This window comes from Passer domesticus, chromosome 6 (assembly GCF_036417665.1).
Source record: "Passer domesticus isolate bPasDom1 chromosome 6, bPasDom1.hap1, whole genome shotgun sequence".
Classification (NCBI taxonomy): Eukaryota; Metazoa; Chordata; class Aves; order Passeriformes; family Passeridae; genus Passer; species Passer domesticus.
In genome coordinates this window covers 57,719,472-57,739,140 of record NC_087479.1, presented here as the reverse complement: position 1 = coordinate 57,739,140, position 19,669 = coordinate 57,719,472, and the positions used below count along the sequence as shown (strand labels likewise).

Here is a 19,669-nt window from a genome sequence, read left to right as displayed (position 1 = left end):
TCCATAATGCGATTTTTGATGTGAAATTATTATCTAAATGCATAGTTAGTGCTTATCCTTTAAAGCTTGAAGTCTGATTGCATCGGATTCTTTTTCCTCAGGGAATTTTTCATAATCATTAATATGAAAAAAAAAATACAAAAAAAAAATCTTTTACACTGATAAAGAAACACCTGTTTTTGTGATGAGAACAAAGCTAGTGGGCACCAAAACATTGAAAGTTTTAATTGCAGCAAACTCTGCTGTTCTTAAATTTACTTATCTTTCCCAGAGATGAAAATCACCTTATATTGCTTTTACACCTTACCCCTTTTTTGACACTCTGAAGCTTATAAAATCAACTCCACTGCTTTGAGTGTCCATTAACAAAACCAAAAAATCAAATCAAACCATACAACAAAACTGCAAAGAGCAGAAGCTGAAGTTCCAAAGTTCTTAAGACTGAGCAGTCAGGTTCATCTTTAACTTCTTAACTCACATATAGGTTTTAAACATTCTTCTTATTTCTGAGATGTTTGAACTCTGGGATTACAGAGTTAGTTAAGATTCAGGGTCTAAGGCTGAAAACCATTTCCCCTAGAAACACATTTACCACAGAGTGTAATTTCTCCAAGGATGGAACTTCTTGTTGAGCTTCTCTCTTCTGCTGCCAAATTGGAACTCGAGCAATGCTGTGATGATGATATTGTGATGAAGCTTTACTTAATCTAGTTAGGGCAAATTAAATTTGAAAGGAGAGAGGTGTAGGATGCTGTGCCAAGTAATTTGCTCAAGTTACTGAGCAGAAAAATGAAGCACCTGTTAAAAACGTGTGGTGTAACCTTTGAATAGACGTGCAGAGTATTCATGGAGGTGTTATTGCATCCTCCCCAGGCTCAGGTAAAGCAGAGCCACGGTTCAGGAATGGCATTCCCCAATTTAGTGCTCCTAGCAAAAAGATCAAAGTCTCTCCTCCCCAGCACTCTCCAGTGGGAGGCACAGAAAGCAGGGATCATGGGCTGAGATGAGAACAATTTACTGGAAACAGCAATGAGATAAGAACAGCAACAATAGTGATAACAAAAGTATGCAGAAGAGAGAGTGATTCACATGAAAAACTGCTCACTGAGAACACAGTGAACAAATGGCAGATGGCTTCCCCTGCCACTCTTTGTCCCCTGGAAGCCCTGCCCTTCTTATCAGTAGCAAGAGAGTCCCTTGTCCCCAGCAAGGAAGGGTGTGGGGTGTTATCAAACCACATCAGGGTCTGGACACACCCCTTGGCCACTGCCAGAAATGAGCACTGTCCTTGGTGGCAACCAGGACACTGAGCATGCTGTGCTAGGGTGAGGTGAGGGAAGCACAGCCCCTGCTCTCTGCATGGAGTGGAATTGTCACTGCTCACACCTGCCTGCACTAAATCACTTATCCTACTCATTAGTGCCCGTGTCACAGAGCGTTCTGGGAAGGCTTTGGCCATAAGATTGGAGTGTTGGAGCTTGGACTTGCAGGCAAGGTGACAGAAGAATGAAGTGTGTGAGCTTGTGGCAGTGCTGAAAGCCTGAGCTGGAGAGGATGCTGACACCTCAGGGGTGCAGAGAGAGGATCCCTGCAAACAAGCACAGAGTGTGCCAAGGCCTGCCAGCCATCCAGCAGAAAAAAAACACAATTCTGCCCTGGGTGGCTTCAGGCTCCACCAGGCACCTTGGGCAGAAAGCCAGAGGAAGACCACAGCTCCTGACAATTTAATATTTCCACAAAGGCAGACAAGATGTTGCTGCACTACCCTATAACTCAGAAAAAAAAAAAAATCCCTTGCGAGGAAATAAGAGAGAAATTTCTCATGAAGGGATATCATATAGACCCCTTCCAGAGGGATCTAGATGTTCATGGGAACATCTAGTTGCACTAGAGGAGCATTTTTGGTCTTTTCCAAATAAAATATTGTAATCTCTTCTATCAAACTCATAAACCATAGAATAACAGACAAAACAGTGCATATCTACAACTTTTGTGTCTACAACTGCCATGAACCACAAGCATTTCTTGACATGAATACTCTGTGTAACACAGCCTTCAGTAACTGATCAGAAATAGAAATAAAGGCTAGCAGTCATTTCAGTCCCTCATGTCTTTTACTCACATTCCTCTCTTTCCCTGTATGCAGGTACAAGTGCACACAGGCAGGTACTCAACCCTACATTTATATGGAATTATGTTCCATATAAATGGAACTGCAGTGCAGTCCACAGCACTGCACCTCTACATGGTGGGAGTAAGAGCAAGCCATTTCAACCAAACCACATCCCTCATCTCCCTTCCCAGAGATCTTGTGTTGTGTTGGCACTGTTGGAGGTGTTTGACCACAGCTGTTTGTCCTGTCACGTTCTCTTTCCTTCCAATGGCACAGAGACCTTTTCTTCCACGCACATGAGACTTGGAGACACTCCACTTCCCTACACTCCCTTCCTTAGACTTCCCTTCACTCCCCTAAATGTTAGTGAAGTCTCATTCCCTCATTGCCCATGTGATGGGTTTAAGGACGTGTCAGAGGATAAAATATTTTGCAAACAATTCAGTCCATGCCACTGAGCACATGTCAAATCATGGCCCAGGCCAGTGAAATTGTCTATTATAACACTTTTGACAGCAAACCCCAAATTTGAAACACATTTGTGTCTGCAAAATTTGCCCTAGAGAATCACCTAATGATCGAGCTGTGCAAGGAATCTTGTATTGTACTGCTGCTTTCATGTTATATTACCTAAAGTGTTCAATTATTACCTTACCAGATCAGGTTTCTCTCACTTTCATTATTTACAAAGGCTCAACCTACAAGGGAAAACAACCCCAACATAAAATTTGAGGAATTCGAGGCCTGAACCTGAAAGAGTATGAGGCAGCACCTCATCTGAGGCTGCCTCAGTGTCCTTCAGGCTGACCCACAGTGATCTCCAGCAGGCAGAGATGCTGGCAGATAACATTTCACTGCTCCTTTGATGTTCCACATTTCAGTAAACCATGGCAAATGGTCCAGAGGCAGCAGGACTGCAGCCCATGACACACTTTTCTTCCCAGCACGGGGAATGCCACACTCAGCAGGACCGTGCAGTGGAGTGCTGGCCCAGGATCAGCCCAGCAAGGGGAGCAGCAGGTGCAGTGCAAACACATCCCTCCCGTCCCCTGGATTCCTTGTCTCATGGTGTGCTCAAAGGGAAAGGATCACAGGAGCATTTGGAGCACTCCTGTCCCCAGGCTGTGCTGTGTCTGAGAGCACAGAAAGCCTTTGCTGCTGTGGAACAGGACAGCCAGGAGCAGGCGTGCCTGCCATTGCAGGGACAGCCAGGGACAGCCAGCCCCCTCCCAGCCAGGGCAGCTGGGCTCCCTTTGCTCATCCTGGGCAAGGCTGACATCTGAAATCAGGGAGCAGAACTCTTGCACAGCCACACAGGGAGCTTTTGTCCTCTGCCAGGGCCAGCACAGCCCAGGAACACTCATGTCCTTATGACTCCAGCTCCCATTGCAGACCCATCTGAGCTCAGGAGAGGAAGTGTGAAGCAGATGGACAAGGCTATAGGTCACCTGAAAGCATTCCATGGACTGAATCCCTCCTACAAACCAGAGTCTAATGCTGAGGGATATTTCTGCCCTGTGCCTTTGCCCTGCCATCAGACCCCTATGTGGTGATGCTCTGATGTTACAGATCAGTGCTGAAAGCAAAATCCTCGCCACAGAGTGAGATCTGTCATCAGGACAACAAACACAACTTTAAAGCACATCCTTGCACAGCAGTTATTGGTGCCAGGGGCTGAAGCTCCCTGGTGTTTCTCCCTGAGCTGTCACAGACCCTGTGCATGCTTTGAGATGCACAGAAGCTCCTGCTCCTCCTTGTCCACACACACTAAACCCAGCCTATGCCACAGCTGTTCCTTCAGGAGAAGAAGGATAACTCGGGCAGAAACCCTTGCACTTGATGAGAATTAGGACTAGAGACCTTCCTTTAGGCCAAGAGAAAGATAATTTTCCTGAGGCCAGCCCAGGAGGCAGCACTGCCCTGGCACCAGCAGAGCCCAGCTGCTGGCCCAGAGGAGCTGGCCACACAGGAAGGGGTGTCTGTGGTGGGCAAAGTGTCACCCAGCGCTCATGGGACAGGGGAAATGCACAAAACCTGCACACTAACATTACTTCAGCCTTATTTTGCCCATTACATCCTAAAGATTGCTTTATGACTTTCAGTGCCTCGCTGGTTAGCACACCTTCATCTTGTCGGCGTTTAAATTAGAATTAAATTTGCTGTTGAGCACTAACCCTAAAAGAAGGGAGGTAATGTCTCTTCAGCCATGTTAAGAATGTCAGATGCTAAGCTCTCCTGACTTACCAGCAATGCTTTGTATTTGATAAGAGTGAAACCAAATCCATTGACCTAAATCTGATAAATTATTTTTCAATGCGAATTAACAAAAAGCAAATTCTGAACACTCCACAGCATTGGAGCATTTAGATATCAACATTTAAACATAAACAGCATTTAGATATCAACATTTGCTCTTATCATAATGGTTTTATAAAATAAGCATGCTTGCAAAGTAAGGCAAGATCTTGGGTGACTTTTGAGAGACATGAACTCCCATACATATATATATATAAATATATATCTACACACACTATCCATTAGTTCTAGCAAGCCTGTTCAAACAACCCCCACCTTCAAGGATCACATTTTCATTTTCCATGTCAAAGCACCAGAAAAGATTGAGAAGGGTGACATATATTAGAAACAGGGTCTAGTGTTTTCAACGTAACATCCTGGGAGACAAGGCCTGGTACTCACAACAGATGAGGGAAATGCATTGTGGATGCATTAAAGGTCTGCTCTTCTGTGGCCTTCTGCTGCCTTGGCCAAGCAAGTTTCACCTCCAGAAACCACACACGTATCCAACTTCACTCCCATCAATAAGATCTCCATGAAAATGACAAGAAAAAACTTACTTCATTTTAGTAAGAAGTTTATGGAACAGAATATCCTTTGGGGTGAGGAATATATCAGCCTCAGAAACAGGCAGCCCATGCTGTCCTCCTCTTAATAGATAAAATTAAATAGATTCATATTATTTAAATATTATTGAATATATATATATAATATTATTAAATATAAATACTATATCTTAAATAGATAAATATTAATGATATACAAATAATATATGTTATTATTAATATGTATCTATATAAAATAAAAATATAAAATAGATAAATATTATCTATAAGAATATTTATTACACTACTGATAAAGGGGGGGTGTCAGTCTTATTGACACATTTGCAAGAAGTTATTGATGATTATCCTGATTAAAGAAGACAAAGAATGCTATTAGCCCACACAGAAACATCATTCTTTAACACTACTGGCCACTTAAAAGCATACCAAGGTCCCAGACCAGCAGCCAAGACAAGAAATCAGCCCCTTTTCCTCTTCTAAGAGGCAACCAAAAAATACAGCATAATAAGATGGTAAAGTTCCAGGCAAACTGTGTTTGTATAGGGAATGCAGATTAGAAAATTGGAGCATGCTGTGAAATACCTCCCAGTATGAGATAGGAAGACAAGACAGAAGTTAAGCAGTCCTCATTAAAAAGATTTAATTACATCAAAACTTAGTAACAATTTAGCTGTTTTTAAAGTATGTTTTCATTATATCCAAATAAAGAGATTGCAGTACTAACAAAAAATTAATTTTGACATTTAAGAAGATTTTGAAAAAAAGGTTTATTTTTGTGATGACAGACATGAGAGACCTGCTTTATGATGGCTTTGTTAATTGCAATGAAAAATACTTTCTTTGTGAGAAAACCAGGTGAACAAACCCAAGAGGGGACCATACACTTGTTGCACTTCTGCAACTTTTTCTGTGTCTGCTTTAATTCTGCTCACTGCAGTTATTCCACACAATCAAGATCACTGCCCCAGCTCAGCCTGGGTACTATTTTCCCCAGTTAAAACAATGAGGCAAAAAGGCCAGAGAAGTTTAAAGAATTACAAGTTTTAAATGAAAGATTTCCCTCAAGGTTCCCCCAAAATGAACTGAGTGTAGTCCTTTTAATAAGTGTTAATGGATTAGCATTCTGCCACTGATGTCAGTATTTAACTTTTCAAGAGTGTGGCATCTTCAAATGATTTACACATTGCTAGAGCCCAAAACCATAGAATTCAGTTCATTATGCAAGCATACTGTGATAATGCATGTAGATTTCAGAAAAAAAATCAGACCATAAATGTCCATCCATAATAACCCTTCTATATACGGAATTTGGTACAACAAAGAGCAGAAAAACTCACAGTAAAGGATTAAAAGACTGTTAGTATTAACACCCAAGTTTTACTGCAGCATTCTTTCCTAAAGCTGAATGCATTTTATTCATGCCTTCCTGCCCAAGAGGAAACATTTTCCTACTTCTAAAAGTACTCCAAAAATGTAAATATTGTTTCACACGTTTTTTAGTGATGTATTTTATCAGCAAATTCATGTCAATGGATGCCCTGTTAATCATGGGGAACATTTCATTCAGTGTAAACAGTTCTATTGACTGAATGCTGTCAGTATAGCTGAAGCTTTAAAAAGGTTTTACCTGGAAGCACACGATTATGGGAAATGCTGTGGGAAATGCACAGTGCATTTTCTTTCACACATGTACACTAAGGGCTGACCAAACCCCCCCACCCAAAAAAAAAATCTCTGAAAAACTATTTCAATACAAAGGATCTGAAATTTTCACATTCTCTTCTGTTGTTGCCTTGGTTTTAAACCTTTTAAATCTACACACGTGTTTATGAATATTACAAAATACGTTTATAGACTTTGGCATATTGAAAATGTACTTTTTGGCAAATTAATTTTAAAATTATTTTGATTTAAAAAGAATTTCAAAAATTTTAAATTTGAAATATGGACAATTTTACCTTCACAGAAAAAAAAAAATGGAAATGGAGGCTATTAATCTATACCCCCCTCCTTTTGTTCTTCTTTCTTCAATAGGTCCATGTATTATTTAAGGACTTCTGCAGAGATATACTTACATGAGTTCTGTATCACATTTCAGCTGATGAATGCCCAACACACAGGTATGTTATGAAAGGTCATCAGCTACAAGTGAAGCTGCATAATGCATGCCTGCTGAACACAGCTGCCAGTTCTCTGCAGCAGTTCTCTGTGTCTGCTCTGGCAAAGCAAGCAGGGAGCTGGGAACACCAGCTGAACTTGTTTAATTTTGGGGAGTTACTGGGAGCTCTCATGCAGCACAGGCAGGGTGAGGTCCAGTGGGCATCTGGGTTCCCCTCAACAAGAGCCAAAGGAAATGACCCCAAAGTGCTCTAACGCTACCTCCTAAAATGACCACTAGAGAAATGCCCAAAGATTTCCCTAACTGCTCCAAAAATTTCCCAACTCCTAAATTTTTCAGGTTTGCTTAATATAGAAAGAACCAAGGAGCCATTCTGCATACAGATGAGAATGGAAGGAGGATGAAAAGCCCAGGACTTGTACTGTAATTCTGTTCCACAGCAATTCTTTTGTGCCCTGTTGATGAGAACACCTCGTAGCTTGCTCCTGACATCAGGGATATGCTCTCTTTTGCTGTCCAGCTCTGTTAGGAACAAAAAGCCATTGCCTGCACTCTCTCCCCTGCCTCTTGCCACTGCTAGCACTCCTATAAACATCTTCCAGCCTGACCTACTGCTTCAAGGAGCTCTTGCAGCATAAAAGGGCAGCCTTAGGGAGCTGCAGTCACTCTTGCTTTAGCTGGGAAGGATTTCCACATGCCAAGAAGCATAAAAATATGCAAGTAAACATACGCTCCATCATTCATTAGAAGATCATGTTTGCACACAGTATTTAAAAACTGGAATTTGATTCTGGAAAAAGACCCTTGGAGTATTCTGCAGAAGGCTGGATGAGATTAAGCGCTGTGTGAAGCTCTCCTGATTGTTGCAGCGAACGCGTGCAGCCCTCCCCAGAGCCCAGGTGAGGCTGAGCACGTGGGGAGAAGGGGAGGGCAAAGCCAAGGCACCCTGCCTGCCCGTGCTCATCTTACCTGTGACACCCCAGCCCGGGAGGGTGCATGGCAAGTTGCTCTTTTTCCAGCCTCTGTGGGCATCAATCCCATTAGGGCTGCGGAAGCCTGCTTCGTTCTCCAGACATCTATTTCATTATGAATATCTGTCTAGACGTGGCAGAGATCAGAGTACAGAGTGCTCCTGGTGCAGCACACAGCCAGGGCCACGAGCAGAGCTGAGCAGTGCCCTGAGCTCACCCTGGCAGCTGCTCCTGCACAGAAACAGCAGCAGAGCAGCTGGGGACTCCCCACTCCTCCCAAAAACCAAGGGAAGGCCTGACAGTCTGTCTCCACATACCCTTGCACTCAGCCAGAGCAGGGATTTAAGGGGTTTTCACCTGGTAACAAGTGATTTGTTTTCAAAGGAGAAAAAATTAACCTCAATTACAGCAGAAAGCAGATTTCATTGCCATAACACTTCAGTTTCCTATGGATTTCTGAAGGGTAAAGACGAAGAAATATGGGTTCATAGCTCAGCATCTGAGAGGATTAGCAGCTCCTCAGAGCAGTATCTGCCAGCAGCAGGGACACTGACAGTGGCAGTGTGCACAGTGAGTGTGTGACAGTGGCAGTGTGCACGGTGTAGGAGCAGTTGTGCATTTTGTCACCTTCACTGTCCCCAGCAGCCAGCCCAACACTTTGTGTTAGTTCCTTGTTTTACCACAGAGGCTTCTTCTAAACTGTGTGGTCAAAACAAAATCCTGGGACAGTCTGGCAGCCTTTTTTAAATCTCTTGCTTCATTACCTTCTGGCCATAATTGAATCGAGTAATGACAAATTTACTTTTTTCACCTACCAATTTTAGAAGGAAACTGTCATTGTTCCAAGTCTACTCTTAAAGTCATACCTAAACACTTCCAGAAATGCCTTGCTGTGGATAGCCACCAATTTATTGCACATATTAAAGAACACAAATTAATTCTCTCTTTGTTAACTTTTACTTCCAATTTAATTAACTTTTAAAACTTAATTTACTAGGTGATATATTTTGGTGCTTATTAGTTAATGAGTAAGACACTTTAAACAAGCCAAGGAAAGGCCATCTAAAAATATTTTCTGGGTAACTGAAGTGGCCTAGTGTGCAAAAACAAACACTAAAACACTTTTGGAAAATAACAATGATGATGCTGAGAGCAAAAAGACTAATTGTGCATGAATCTGTTGGGGCAGTGTCTTACATGATCTAATTCTCTTCCTAAAAGTGAACAAGGCCTAGAAAGCATGTTCCCTTTTCTGCTCAGTTCCCCTCAGGAGCTGAAAGAATTGAGCTTTTCTGGGCTAATCTTTTTATAACATAATTTAGTAAAACTTAAACAAAAATTTAAGTCCCCAAAGAGAAAATTAAATTAGGGCACTTGGGCTCCCAGTTTTACTCTTTCAGTCCTGGATTCAGATGCATTATACAGCTATTATTCTTATTGAGTGGAAAGTTTAAAGGAAGAAACGTTTTGTCTTCAAGAGAAAAAAACCCGGAATCATTGAGAAATAAATTTTGCAAAAAACCTCTTGGTTTCAGATTTGTCCTTTTCCTTCCCTCCCTTGTATTTTTGACATCTCTATTACTGAAAGTTGGCAGGGGCAAACACGATGCTTTACAATCCTTAGCGTCTGCCTTACAGATGAAAAATGCACTTGTTCTGCCACAAAGCAGCCTCTTCCTCCTCCTGACAGCTGGCAGTGCCCACCACACAGCAGAGCATGAACCTCCCACTATTTGCCCAGTAAATACCTATTCCTTGAATTCTCAAGTCAGTTTTGAGCACCTAATTGGCTAAATTGCCTAGTGCAATGGTTCAAGAAATTAATCTAAATTTCTGTATCAATGGCTGGTTTGACATCTTTATATAATTGCCAAATGAGTCTGTGTTTTGTGGTGTTTTTGTTTATTTTTCTCCTTATTTGTTGATTTCATTTGTTTGGCTGTTTTTTTCCAGATTGATTTTCAGTTACTGTCTTGCCTTAACCTATGCATAGCCCAGAACGTCCCCATATGGGCCAGTTATTGCAGTGTTTAATCACCTGACTTCCACTGCTAAACATGCTTTCTTAACAGCTCTCCACGTGCTGACCACATGGGTTAATTACACCCACCAGTTCCCACTAATTCTAATGTTTTCTGCCATTTTCCACTCTTCATATGTACACATTTAAAGGAGATGCTGAATAAAGTCATGTTCCATCCACTTTGGGATTTCCCTTCTGATTGCATCTTCTGTTAGAGCAGCTGGACTGGACCCTGCACAGCTGTTAACTGGAGTTTCTGCTGAAATGTTTGCAGCTCTGAATAGTTTGAACAATTCTGAGTGGCTTATTTATTTTTACTCCACGAAACCAAGAAGTTTGGTGCTGCCCAGTCTGTAAATGCCCAGATTATCTGACATGGGATTCTCAGGCTCATGACAGCAATCATAATGCACTTCCTGAGCTGTTTCTAGAAATCCTCATTCCCTGCAGTCTCTGTGTGCTGTGTAAAGCTCTCTGGCAGGTGCCTGAAATATGAGGTGCGAGCTTCACAAGGTGTAGGGCTGCTTTTAAACCACATTTGCAGGATTCTCTCAGCGGATGATTAAACAAATACATCTCATTTACTTGAACACATATTAACAGCATTTGCGAAATTTCTAAATTTTATGCTGAAAGAGTGTTTGACTGTCCAATCAAAATCACATTTTTAAGGGTGCAATATGTATGTGTCTGGGTGTCCATTCCTGCAGTACAGATGCCTTTCCCCACAGCCTCAACATTGCTTCCTGTGCTGCTCCTGGCACACAGAGTGTCTTGAGTGGGCAGCACTTAGGGAAGAGCACTTCCCAAAAAAAGGATTCTATTGACACCCCTCTCATGCAGTATCTAATCCTGCGTGTTATTGACTTACCATAACCCAAAGCCTACAATGAATACAGAATTATTAATTTCCTTATGGGATTTTGTATGGTGATTTCACTACAGCATCTGAATTCTTTGAAAACATTAATGAACAGATCCTCTCAACATCCTTTTGAAGTTAGAGGATATTTTTATCACTATTTTACGCAAGGGGAATGGAATATTTAAGATAAAAGCCAAAATGTTCAGAGTGTCAGCTAATTTTGTTTGCCAATTTTGGAAGTCTGAGGCTCTGAGTTTTCCAAGAGCTAAGGGTTTTTTTTAAGGCTCTTTATGTGCTCAGAGGAAAGAGCCTGATTCCACCAGTTGCTGCTGGGAACACAAAATGTTCCACATGTTCAACATTATTTGATACCAAGCTTCAGCTGTCTCAAAACAAGCACTCAAAGCAGAGGAGCTTGACAGAGTTTGCTGTGGATGGCGAGCCCATTTCATGAAAGGAACCATCACCCTGGCCAAAAACCAAAACAGCATTTGTTTTCCCCTTCCTTTGAGTATTTCCCAAGATTTCTTCCATCTTAAGCAAGAAATGGGATTTTGGATAGAGTTCTGATTCCACCAAAAGAGCTAGATATTGAAGAAAAAAAAAATAAATCCTTCTCATCTGTTTAAACTGGAGACTGGGTAAGATGCTGTCCTAGAGTGACTTGATCACCATTCTTCTGTGTGGCTCAGAAATAAGTTTTGCACCTTTAAGATTGGTTCTGAGAGCAAAGAGGGGGAAGAAGAGCTGGTTTTCAGAAAAAAACTGTGCTCTGTCATTCCTACACATTCCTGCTGCAAAACAATGTAGTCCAAAACACAAACAGCAAACCAGAGCTCTCCTTTATTTTGGTCAGTTTTAGCTAAGTAAAGAAGACAAGTTCCCTAAACTGTAGGGTTTTTGTCCTTAAACCTATTTAAATCTATATAAAACACCTGTAACCCACCAAGCCAAGCCTAAGCCACATTTCCAGCACCAAAGAAATTAACAACAAACTGAGCAAACCAAGCTGCAGCCCACAAACAAAACCTTTCTGAGTTTGTAATCTCTTTGAGAGAAACAAGAAGTGCTATTGTTTAATATTGTTAATTTTTTGTGCTAGTGAATGCTTTGCCTGTTAAATAAACAATTTTTTCCACTTTTCTCCAAAGAAATTTTTTTTTCTGAAGCAGTTAAGGGAAGAGCTGCTTAAATTTGCTTTCTAAAAGAAATCCCTTTAAAAGTTTTCCTCCCAAAATTACCCTAAACCAGAAGAAATATAATTTTTGGCACCCAATGCATAGCTTGAGAAAGCAGCAAAAACCTGTACTGATTGCATTTTAGTTTTGTTTATTCTGTAATGAGTTAAAGCCATCAGTAACCACATTAATTAAACTGCTAATGTCTCTCAGAGTAAAAAACCTTCCTGTGTTTCTAGCCTCTAAGTTTTTTTCAAGTTTTAATAGCTTTCTAGTCACTAAAATTATTTTCTTATCCAAAAATAACTCCAATATTATCCCTAACACGTAGTTTTTACAGTAGAAAAGCAGAGATTAAAATAGCCATTGTACTAAGCTCAGTGACAATCATTTATAGAGTTTACAGAAGTACCTGTCTGCTCATCGCTTGTCCTGCCCTGCCTCCCAATTCCAATAACATGTTTAAGGGTTTTTTAATAATTGCACCCAATTTGTTGAAAGAAAAGCAAAAAATGAAGCTTTTCAGCCTTTCCTTTCCTTCTTCTCCTTTAAATCTATTATGTCACTTTTTAAAAGGGGCCAGTTTCCCCTAATTGTTAGAGACACCACTTTCCTAGTACTTAATCTAGTAAGATTCCTCTATACAGCCTACAACCTCTCCAAAATAAAACCTAAAATATCCAGAACAACTAATAAACCCCCTAACCCAATAGTAAACCCAAGAGTAAAAAATCCTGAATAGCACAAAAAATAAAAAGATATAAGCCAAAGCCTAAAACAATTTTCTAACCTAAAACTTTCCACGTAAACAAATTCAAAACCCAACTAAAGTAGAAATAACTAAAAAAAGGTACCATAATGACTCTAAGGAGAAAAAAAAAATCATTACAATAAGCTAAGCCCTAACCTATGCTTATCACACATTCCTAAACACTGTAAAGCAACAAATAAAAGGAAAAAGACAAAACAATAAATCAGCAGCTCCCCCAGTCACTGAAGCTACAGCCAACAGCCCAGCTACTCAAGTTATAACTAAACAAAAAATAAAGCCTGAGCCTGTAGCTAAACCCAACAATAAACCTAAACACTGGCAGCCACTACAAAAAAAACACACAAAAAACCAGGGACCAACAATAATAACCCAGGTCAAAGACCCTCCAAACCCAGCACTAACACCAAAGTCAGTTAAAGCAACTAACCAAAATCAAATCACTATTAAAGTCCTATTCCCTAAAAAACATTCATAGCCTAAAAAGAAATTACACTCAAAAACCTAATATAGTTAGTTAATTCCTCTTTAAAACTACAATTCTAAATAATACTAATGCAAAACATTTAAAATCCCTATCACATAATCCAATTATCAACCAAAGAATAATAAGGGGAGCTAACTCTCCCCATCCCTGGGCACGGGTCCTAAGAGGTGTAGCACAAACTTATCTATATACAAACCATCTCTATATAAAACAAACCCAATAAAAGGCCATAAAACAAAAAATTCAATGCTTAAAAAAATAGCAATAACAGAAATTGTATTCTCAAATAGCCTAAAGACTATAAATCCAGATTTAGTACCATGTAGATCCATAATACAGCAAAAACTTGTACAACTTAGATCACAAAAATACACTTGCACTTTAACAATGAAAACAATTATAAAGATGAAACTGTACTTAATATACCAAAAGTGCTCCAAACATACACAAATACTGTACATAACCCAACACATACAAAAATCACTACTGCAAAAACACATCTACAAAAAAAAAATCACAAAAAAGATAAAATTAAAAAATACCTTCTTCAAATCTCAGCAATACCAATCAAAAGTTCTAATACCAAACGTGAATGCCCCCCAAACAGGGAGAGAAGTTACCCCTACTATGTGATGGTAAAAAAACCATAAAGAAAGAAGATAAAAAAATCTACTACTACTCTAACACAAGGGCTTAAATTGAAAAACAACAAGACTCAAAGAAAAAATGCCACCAAAAAAAACCAGCTACAGCAACCTGTAACCAAACTACCAAATATAATAATAATAACAGTATACCCAATACCCTTAAAAAAACCTCCAAAAAAGTATACCCAAAATAAAAAAAAACAAGCTTAGAGGGGCCCTGCCTCTCACCAAGGAAAGGCTATAAAAACTGTTTTTTAAACTGTATAAATTCATTAACCTAGCACATCAAAACCACAAAAATAGAAAACCTTAGTCAATGCTAGTACACAACACACATTAACCCCACCAAAACATACAAAGACAAAATCTAGTTCTCTTACCAGCATAACAAAAAGATCACAGGATTTTACTTTAGTTAAAACTAAAGTAAGCCTAACTAAAAGGAAGTGAAAACAGCCACTCTATTGTAACTGGCCCCCAAACCCCATCCATTTTATGCACAGACTTCCTCCAAAGTCAGTTTTTCAAAAACCTGAAGAAACTCAGGTAAACATTTAAAATAACAACTGTAAAAACAAAAGGCATCAAACAATTAAACACCTTACCAGAACTGTCAAAAAACTCATCTACAATAAAACTTCTTAAAAAAACCCCAACAAATGCCCATTACCATCCTAACAATACACCTCTAGCAACACCAAACAGCTCAAAATACTCTAACCCCCATCCAAAAAATACTCCATAAACTAAAACACCAAAAAGTAACCAACAAAACCCACTCACCCTTTAACAAGCCGATTTAGCCTATACACAAATCTAAAGCAAATAAAAATTAACTACAAACCACCATAGCTTAAAGAACTCCACCACTGAACACTGCTGTACCAAACTTATTAAAACTCCAATACAAACTAAAATCCAAACCAACAAAAGAACACATCACTATTAACATTACCAATACATTTTTTTTCTTTCCTCTGACAACCAAATAGAAACCTCAGTTTGCTTTCACCTAAAAAACATACAATACACCTAAAACCAGCTACCCCAAAAATAAAAACACAACCCCACAATCTACCATAAATTCATCCAAACTGCCCTGAAAAAGAGTAAAGCTCCAAAACATCTACATTAATTACATCACTGAGTAAAAAATCAGAGCAACGAAAATGTTTAAAAAACAAATCACCCAAATTTTCCTATAACCAATTTCACCATCAGAAAAAACAAAATTAAAAAACCTACTCAAAAAAATTGAGTTCCTAAAAATAAAATAACAAAATAAACGGCATCAAATTCCTACCAATGTCATCAACAAAATCACAACAGTATCTCCACCAACCAACAAAACCCCCCAAACCTTCCTAAGCACTCTAAGCTTTTAAAAAATGCACATTCCTAAATACAACGATATTATAAACCCTCTTTACCTAATCACCCACAAAAAGAGCACTTTCCAATAAAACCCTAAACAACAAGCCTTGACCCCAATTAAACAAAAAATCACTCCTACAATAACTCTTAACAGAGTCCCAACAAAACCAAATATAAAAAATGTATTCTACAAGCGAGAACCATAATCTGTCTTAAAACCTTTGGCAAAATCTCAAAGCCAACCACGAAGATTTTAAAGTCAAAACTGAAAAGGCTACTAAAAGACTACTAAAAACCAAGTGCACTTCAAAAAAAAAAAACCAAAAAAACCAAAGTAGCTTATAAAAAATCCAAACTGCCTCAGAAGTAATCAACACTAAACCACAACTCCTCCTGACTCCCCAACTACCAAAACTAAATATTCAAAGCAAAGATTCCCCCTACCCACCATAGCACCAACTCCACATAAAGCAGATCACCCTCATCACACAACACACCCATACTAAAACACTAAATCACCCTAAGAATTTAAAAATAATTACAAATTAATCTAAAAGTAAAAACTTTACTCTCACTTACAAAAACTCCCAAAAGCAACACATACTAAAAAACTTGCACCACGTAACCAACTACCAACAAAAAAAACCATGTTACACTCTTTTCACTAATAATTCCTATCCCATTGTGGAAATCAACCAAAAAACTCCCAATCATATAAAACCCCACACAACAAATCACAAAACTACTAAAAAAAAAAGTAAGTTAAACCAACTTATTAAACTCAAAGCTATTCAACTGCTCTAAACATTACTAAAAAAATAACAAAAACTCTACCTCTACACTAATTCATAAATAGTAACCAGTACTCTATAAAAGTAACTAAAAAATAAGAAACTAATTAACAACATAAAAAAAACCAATTTAAGCTACTAATAAGTAAAAAAAGTATCACTACCAAAGTAAAAAAACTTCCTGTATAAGAGCATTGTATAAATACCCATATTCCCAATAATAATAAATAATAAATCAATAATGTTAAATAAAATAAAATTAATAAAATAATAATTATTAATAATAAATAATAGTAATAAAACCCACCAAAACAACAAACAAGTAAATCAAGCTACAAAAATAAACGTAGCAAAAGCAAATTTAAATTAGCAACACAAAGTTATTCCTAACTAAATAAAAATACCACCTATAAAAGTCAAAACCAAAGAGTAAAGCTAACCATAAACAGTATTTCTCAAGTTGTACATAACTGTAAAACATATACTAGCATCAATCAAACCAAACAACCACAACCCCTATAACTAATAAGCAATAATCCAAATATAAAAACCCCCAGTAAATGAATGACATTACACTACCCCAAACACACCAAAACAAGAACTGTGTGCTCACAATAGTGAAACCACCACAAAGTAACTAAAACCTTACCTTCCACCTCACACTACAGCCCATAACACCATTCTAAACCTTAAAAAACACATGCTTTAAAAGAATAGTACCCTAAACAATTAAATCAAGCAACAGATCTCATTTCAAAACCAACCTTATCAACACCTAAACTAAAAGTCTTAACATTAAATAAGTATCTAAATAAGTACATACCATACACCAACTACAAACAAAGTAAAAAAGTAGAATAGATTGTTAAAAACCACCTTAAAACATCGGCTTGGGGATCTTTTAAAGAGTAAGAACAACATCTAACAAAAGCCACCTAATTAATTAACACCCAAAGTTCCAATAACCAAACAAACCCTACCCAACCTAAACCCTTACATACAATAAGCAAAACCAAAGTCCCAATAATGCATGTCAAAAGTTCATTATAAATGACAATTTAAATTAATACTACCTCAAACACAAACCCATTCATAAAGTTGTTTTTACCGAGTTACACATTGTAAATAATAATAATAAAAAAAAGCCACAATGTATACCTCAAAAAAAATCTAATTATTAAGTAAGAACTATGGGTAAATATCACTGCTTGTTAAATGTTACTGCCATTTGTATATATATACCTGTGTACTGTATTTACCTATGTATAACATATGTGTTCATAAAGTTAGAATATATATTAGTTTTGGTAATAAACTAACAATATAAAAATAGAAAGTAAAATATCCTAAAGTAATTCTGTAATACTTGTACCCCCATTCATCTGTGTAACTCGAAAAAAAGTTTGACACCTTTAAGATTAGTTCTAAAATCAAAAAAACCCAGCAAATTCCCAGAGTTTTTTTTCAAGAAAACTGCACTCACTCCTACACATTCCTACTGCAGAATAATGCTGTCTGTAACAATGCAACACAAACAACAAACCGGAGCTCTCCTTTATTTTAGTTAATTTTAGCTAAGTAAAGCAGAAAAGTTCCCTAAACTGTAGGTTTTTCCCTGTCTTTTAAACCTATTTAAACCTACTCGAAACTAAAACACACAAAAAACCCACCAAAATCTCACACCTATAACCCACCAAACCAAACCTAAACCACAACACTTTCAATGCCAAAAAAATCAATAACAAACTGAGCAAACCAAGCTACAGTCCATGAAACAACCTCTGAGTTTATCCTGTCTTTTAAAGCAACAAGAAGTTTCATTGCTCAATATTGATCTTTTTTGTGCTAGTAAATGCTTTACCTATTAAATAAACAATTTTTTTCCAAAAAAAAAATTATTTTTCCAAACCAATTAGAAAAATGCTGCTTAAATTTGCTTTCTAAAGAAAACCCCTTTAAAAGTATTTCTCCCAGAATCACCTGGAACCAAAACATATGGCTGTGTGCAAAGGAGAAGGATTAGAGAGATACAAATTGTCATGTGTGAGCATTCTGAGCATCTGTGAAAAGTCTCAGACCAGGGACAGAGGAATGGGAATTGATTCACTAGGAAAATATTCTATAATTTCAATATATTTTATAATATTCAGTATATATTCCTGTGAGCTTCAAAGCACCTTTAAACTCTGGATGCATGAATTCTGTGAAGGCAATCCAGCTTTCAGAGCTTTCCAGTGCTTTAAAATTTCTTCAGTGCTTACAAATGTCTTTATCTTTTAACGTGTCAATGAGTCTGAAATGAAATATCCTAAAGCAATCACAAAATTAACCCCCCTGTATCGATGTCCAAGGTATATTTTCTCTTCTAGGTGAAGTAGAACAGAAAAGTGTCACAGAATAGGCAGCCTGGGAAATGCATGATTTAAAGGTCAGCTGGAGAGAAGACAGACTGGGAGCCAGATGAAAAAGCAAAGCCAGACTATGCACTAAGATCATGATGCAAGATGAAAAGATGAAAATCACTATTTCCCTGTTTTATAGCTATATTGGAATATTTGTGGATTCTGGTGTTTTGTTTTGGGTGGGTTTTTTTTGGTTTTTTTGGGCTTGTTTTAGGTCGCTGCAGCTTTTTTCTGTCACTCTCTGTGGTAGTTTTACAAGGGAGGCATCTACAGATGTAATACAAAAACCTCAACATAACTAACAATCTGTCCATCTCAAAACTTAAAAATTCTCCAATTAACACACCAAAACCACTACACTCTCGAAAATGGGAATTCCCAATTTCCACAAAGCCATTCCCCTGCTGAGATCAGAAACAGCATTTGGTGCCCATTATGGTTCCTGGACCTCTCCATCTCCACGAGGGCAGACTCTCATCTACAGCTCCCAGTCTCAGAAAGATGCCCCAAAAGGTCAGAAACTTTGATTTATTCCTCATCAGGGTGTATGATTATAAATTCATACATATAGAATTATTAGAAATCCACATATATGGAATTATTATAAATCCACACATACAGAATTATTATAAACTCATACATACAGAATTATTATAAACTCACACATACAGAAAAATAATAAACAACACAGAATATGGAGAGCAAACATAATACTCATTTGGGAGGAGATTTCCAGACACCAGACTTTAAGGTCCTCTAGGAACAAGACTTACCTGCTTGGTGAGTGCATTGCCAAAAGAACCCAAGCCAGCTTCCCCTTGTGAGCTGCCTTCTGGAAGAGCCTCTTCCACCCTTGAGCTCTCTGTTGCCTGCACAGGCTGCCAGGAGGACCCTCTTGTGTCCCAGCACATGTCCCAGTCCTGACCCCCAGAGTGTCACTACACAACTTCAGAAAGCTTCAGCCCAGAGTAACACCACACCTCTTCAGGAGGGTGCAAGTGTCTTCAGCCCCCTTCAGTGCCCTGCTGTTGGTGCAGTGCCCCTGTGTGCCCTCTGCTCCCTGTGGGGT

The 19,669-nt window shown here is 38.5% G+C and overlaps 1 long non-coding RNA gene across 2 annotated transcripts in view; it reads right to left on the bottom strand.

The window, feature by feature from the left end:
- The window catches only part of LOC135302196 (uncharacterized), a 44,060-nt gene extending 24,391 nt beyond the window's left edge, over nt 1–19,669 (bottom strand). For both annotated transcript variants that reach the window (XR_010363897.1, XR_010363896.1), the window contains exon 1: nt 19,374–19,669. This is a non-coding gene — a long non-coding RNA (uncharacterized LOC135302196). The remainder of the gene's footprint in view (nt 1–19,373) is intronic.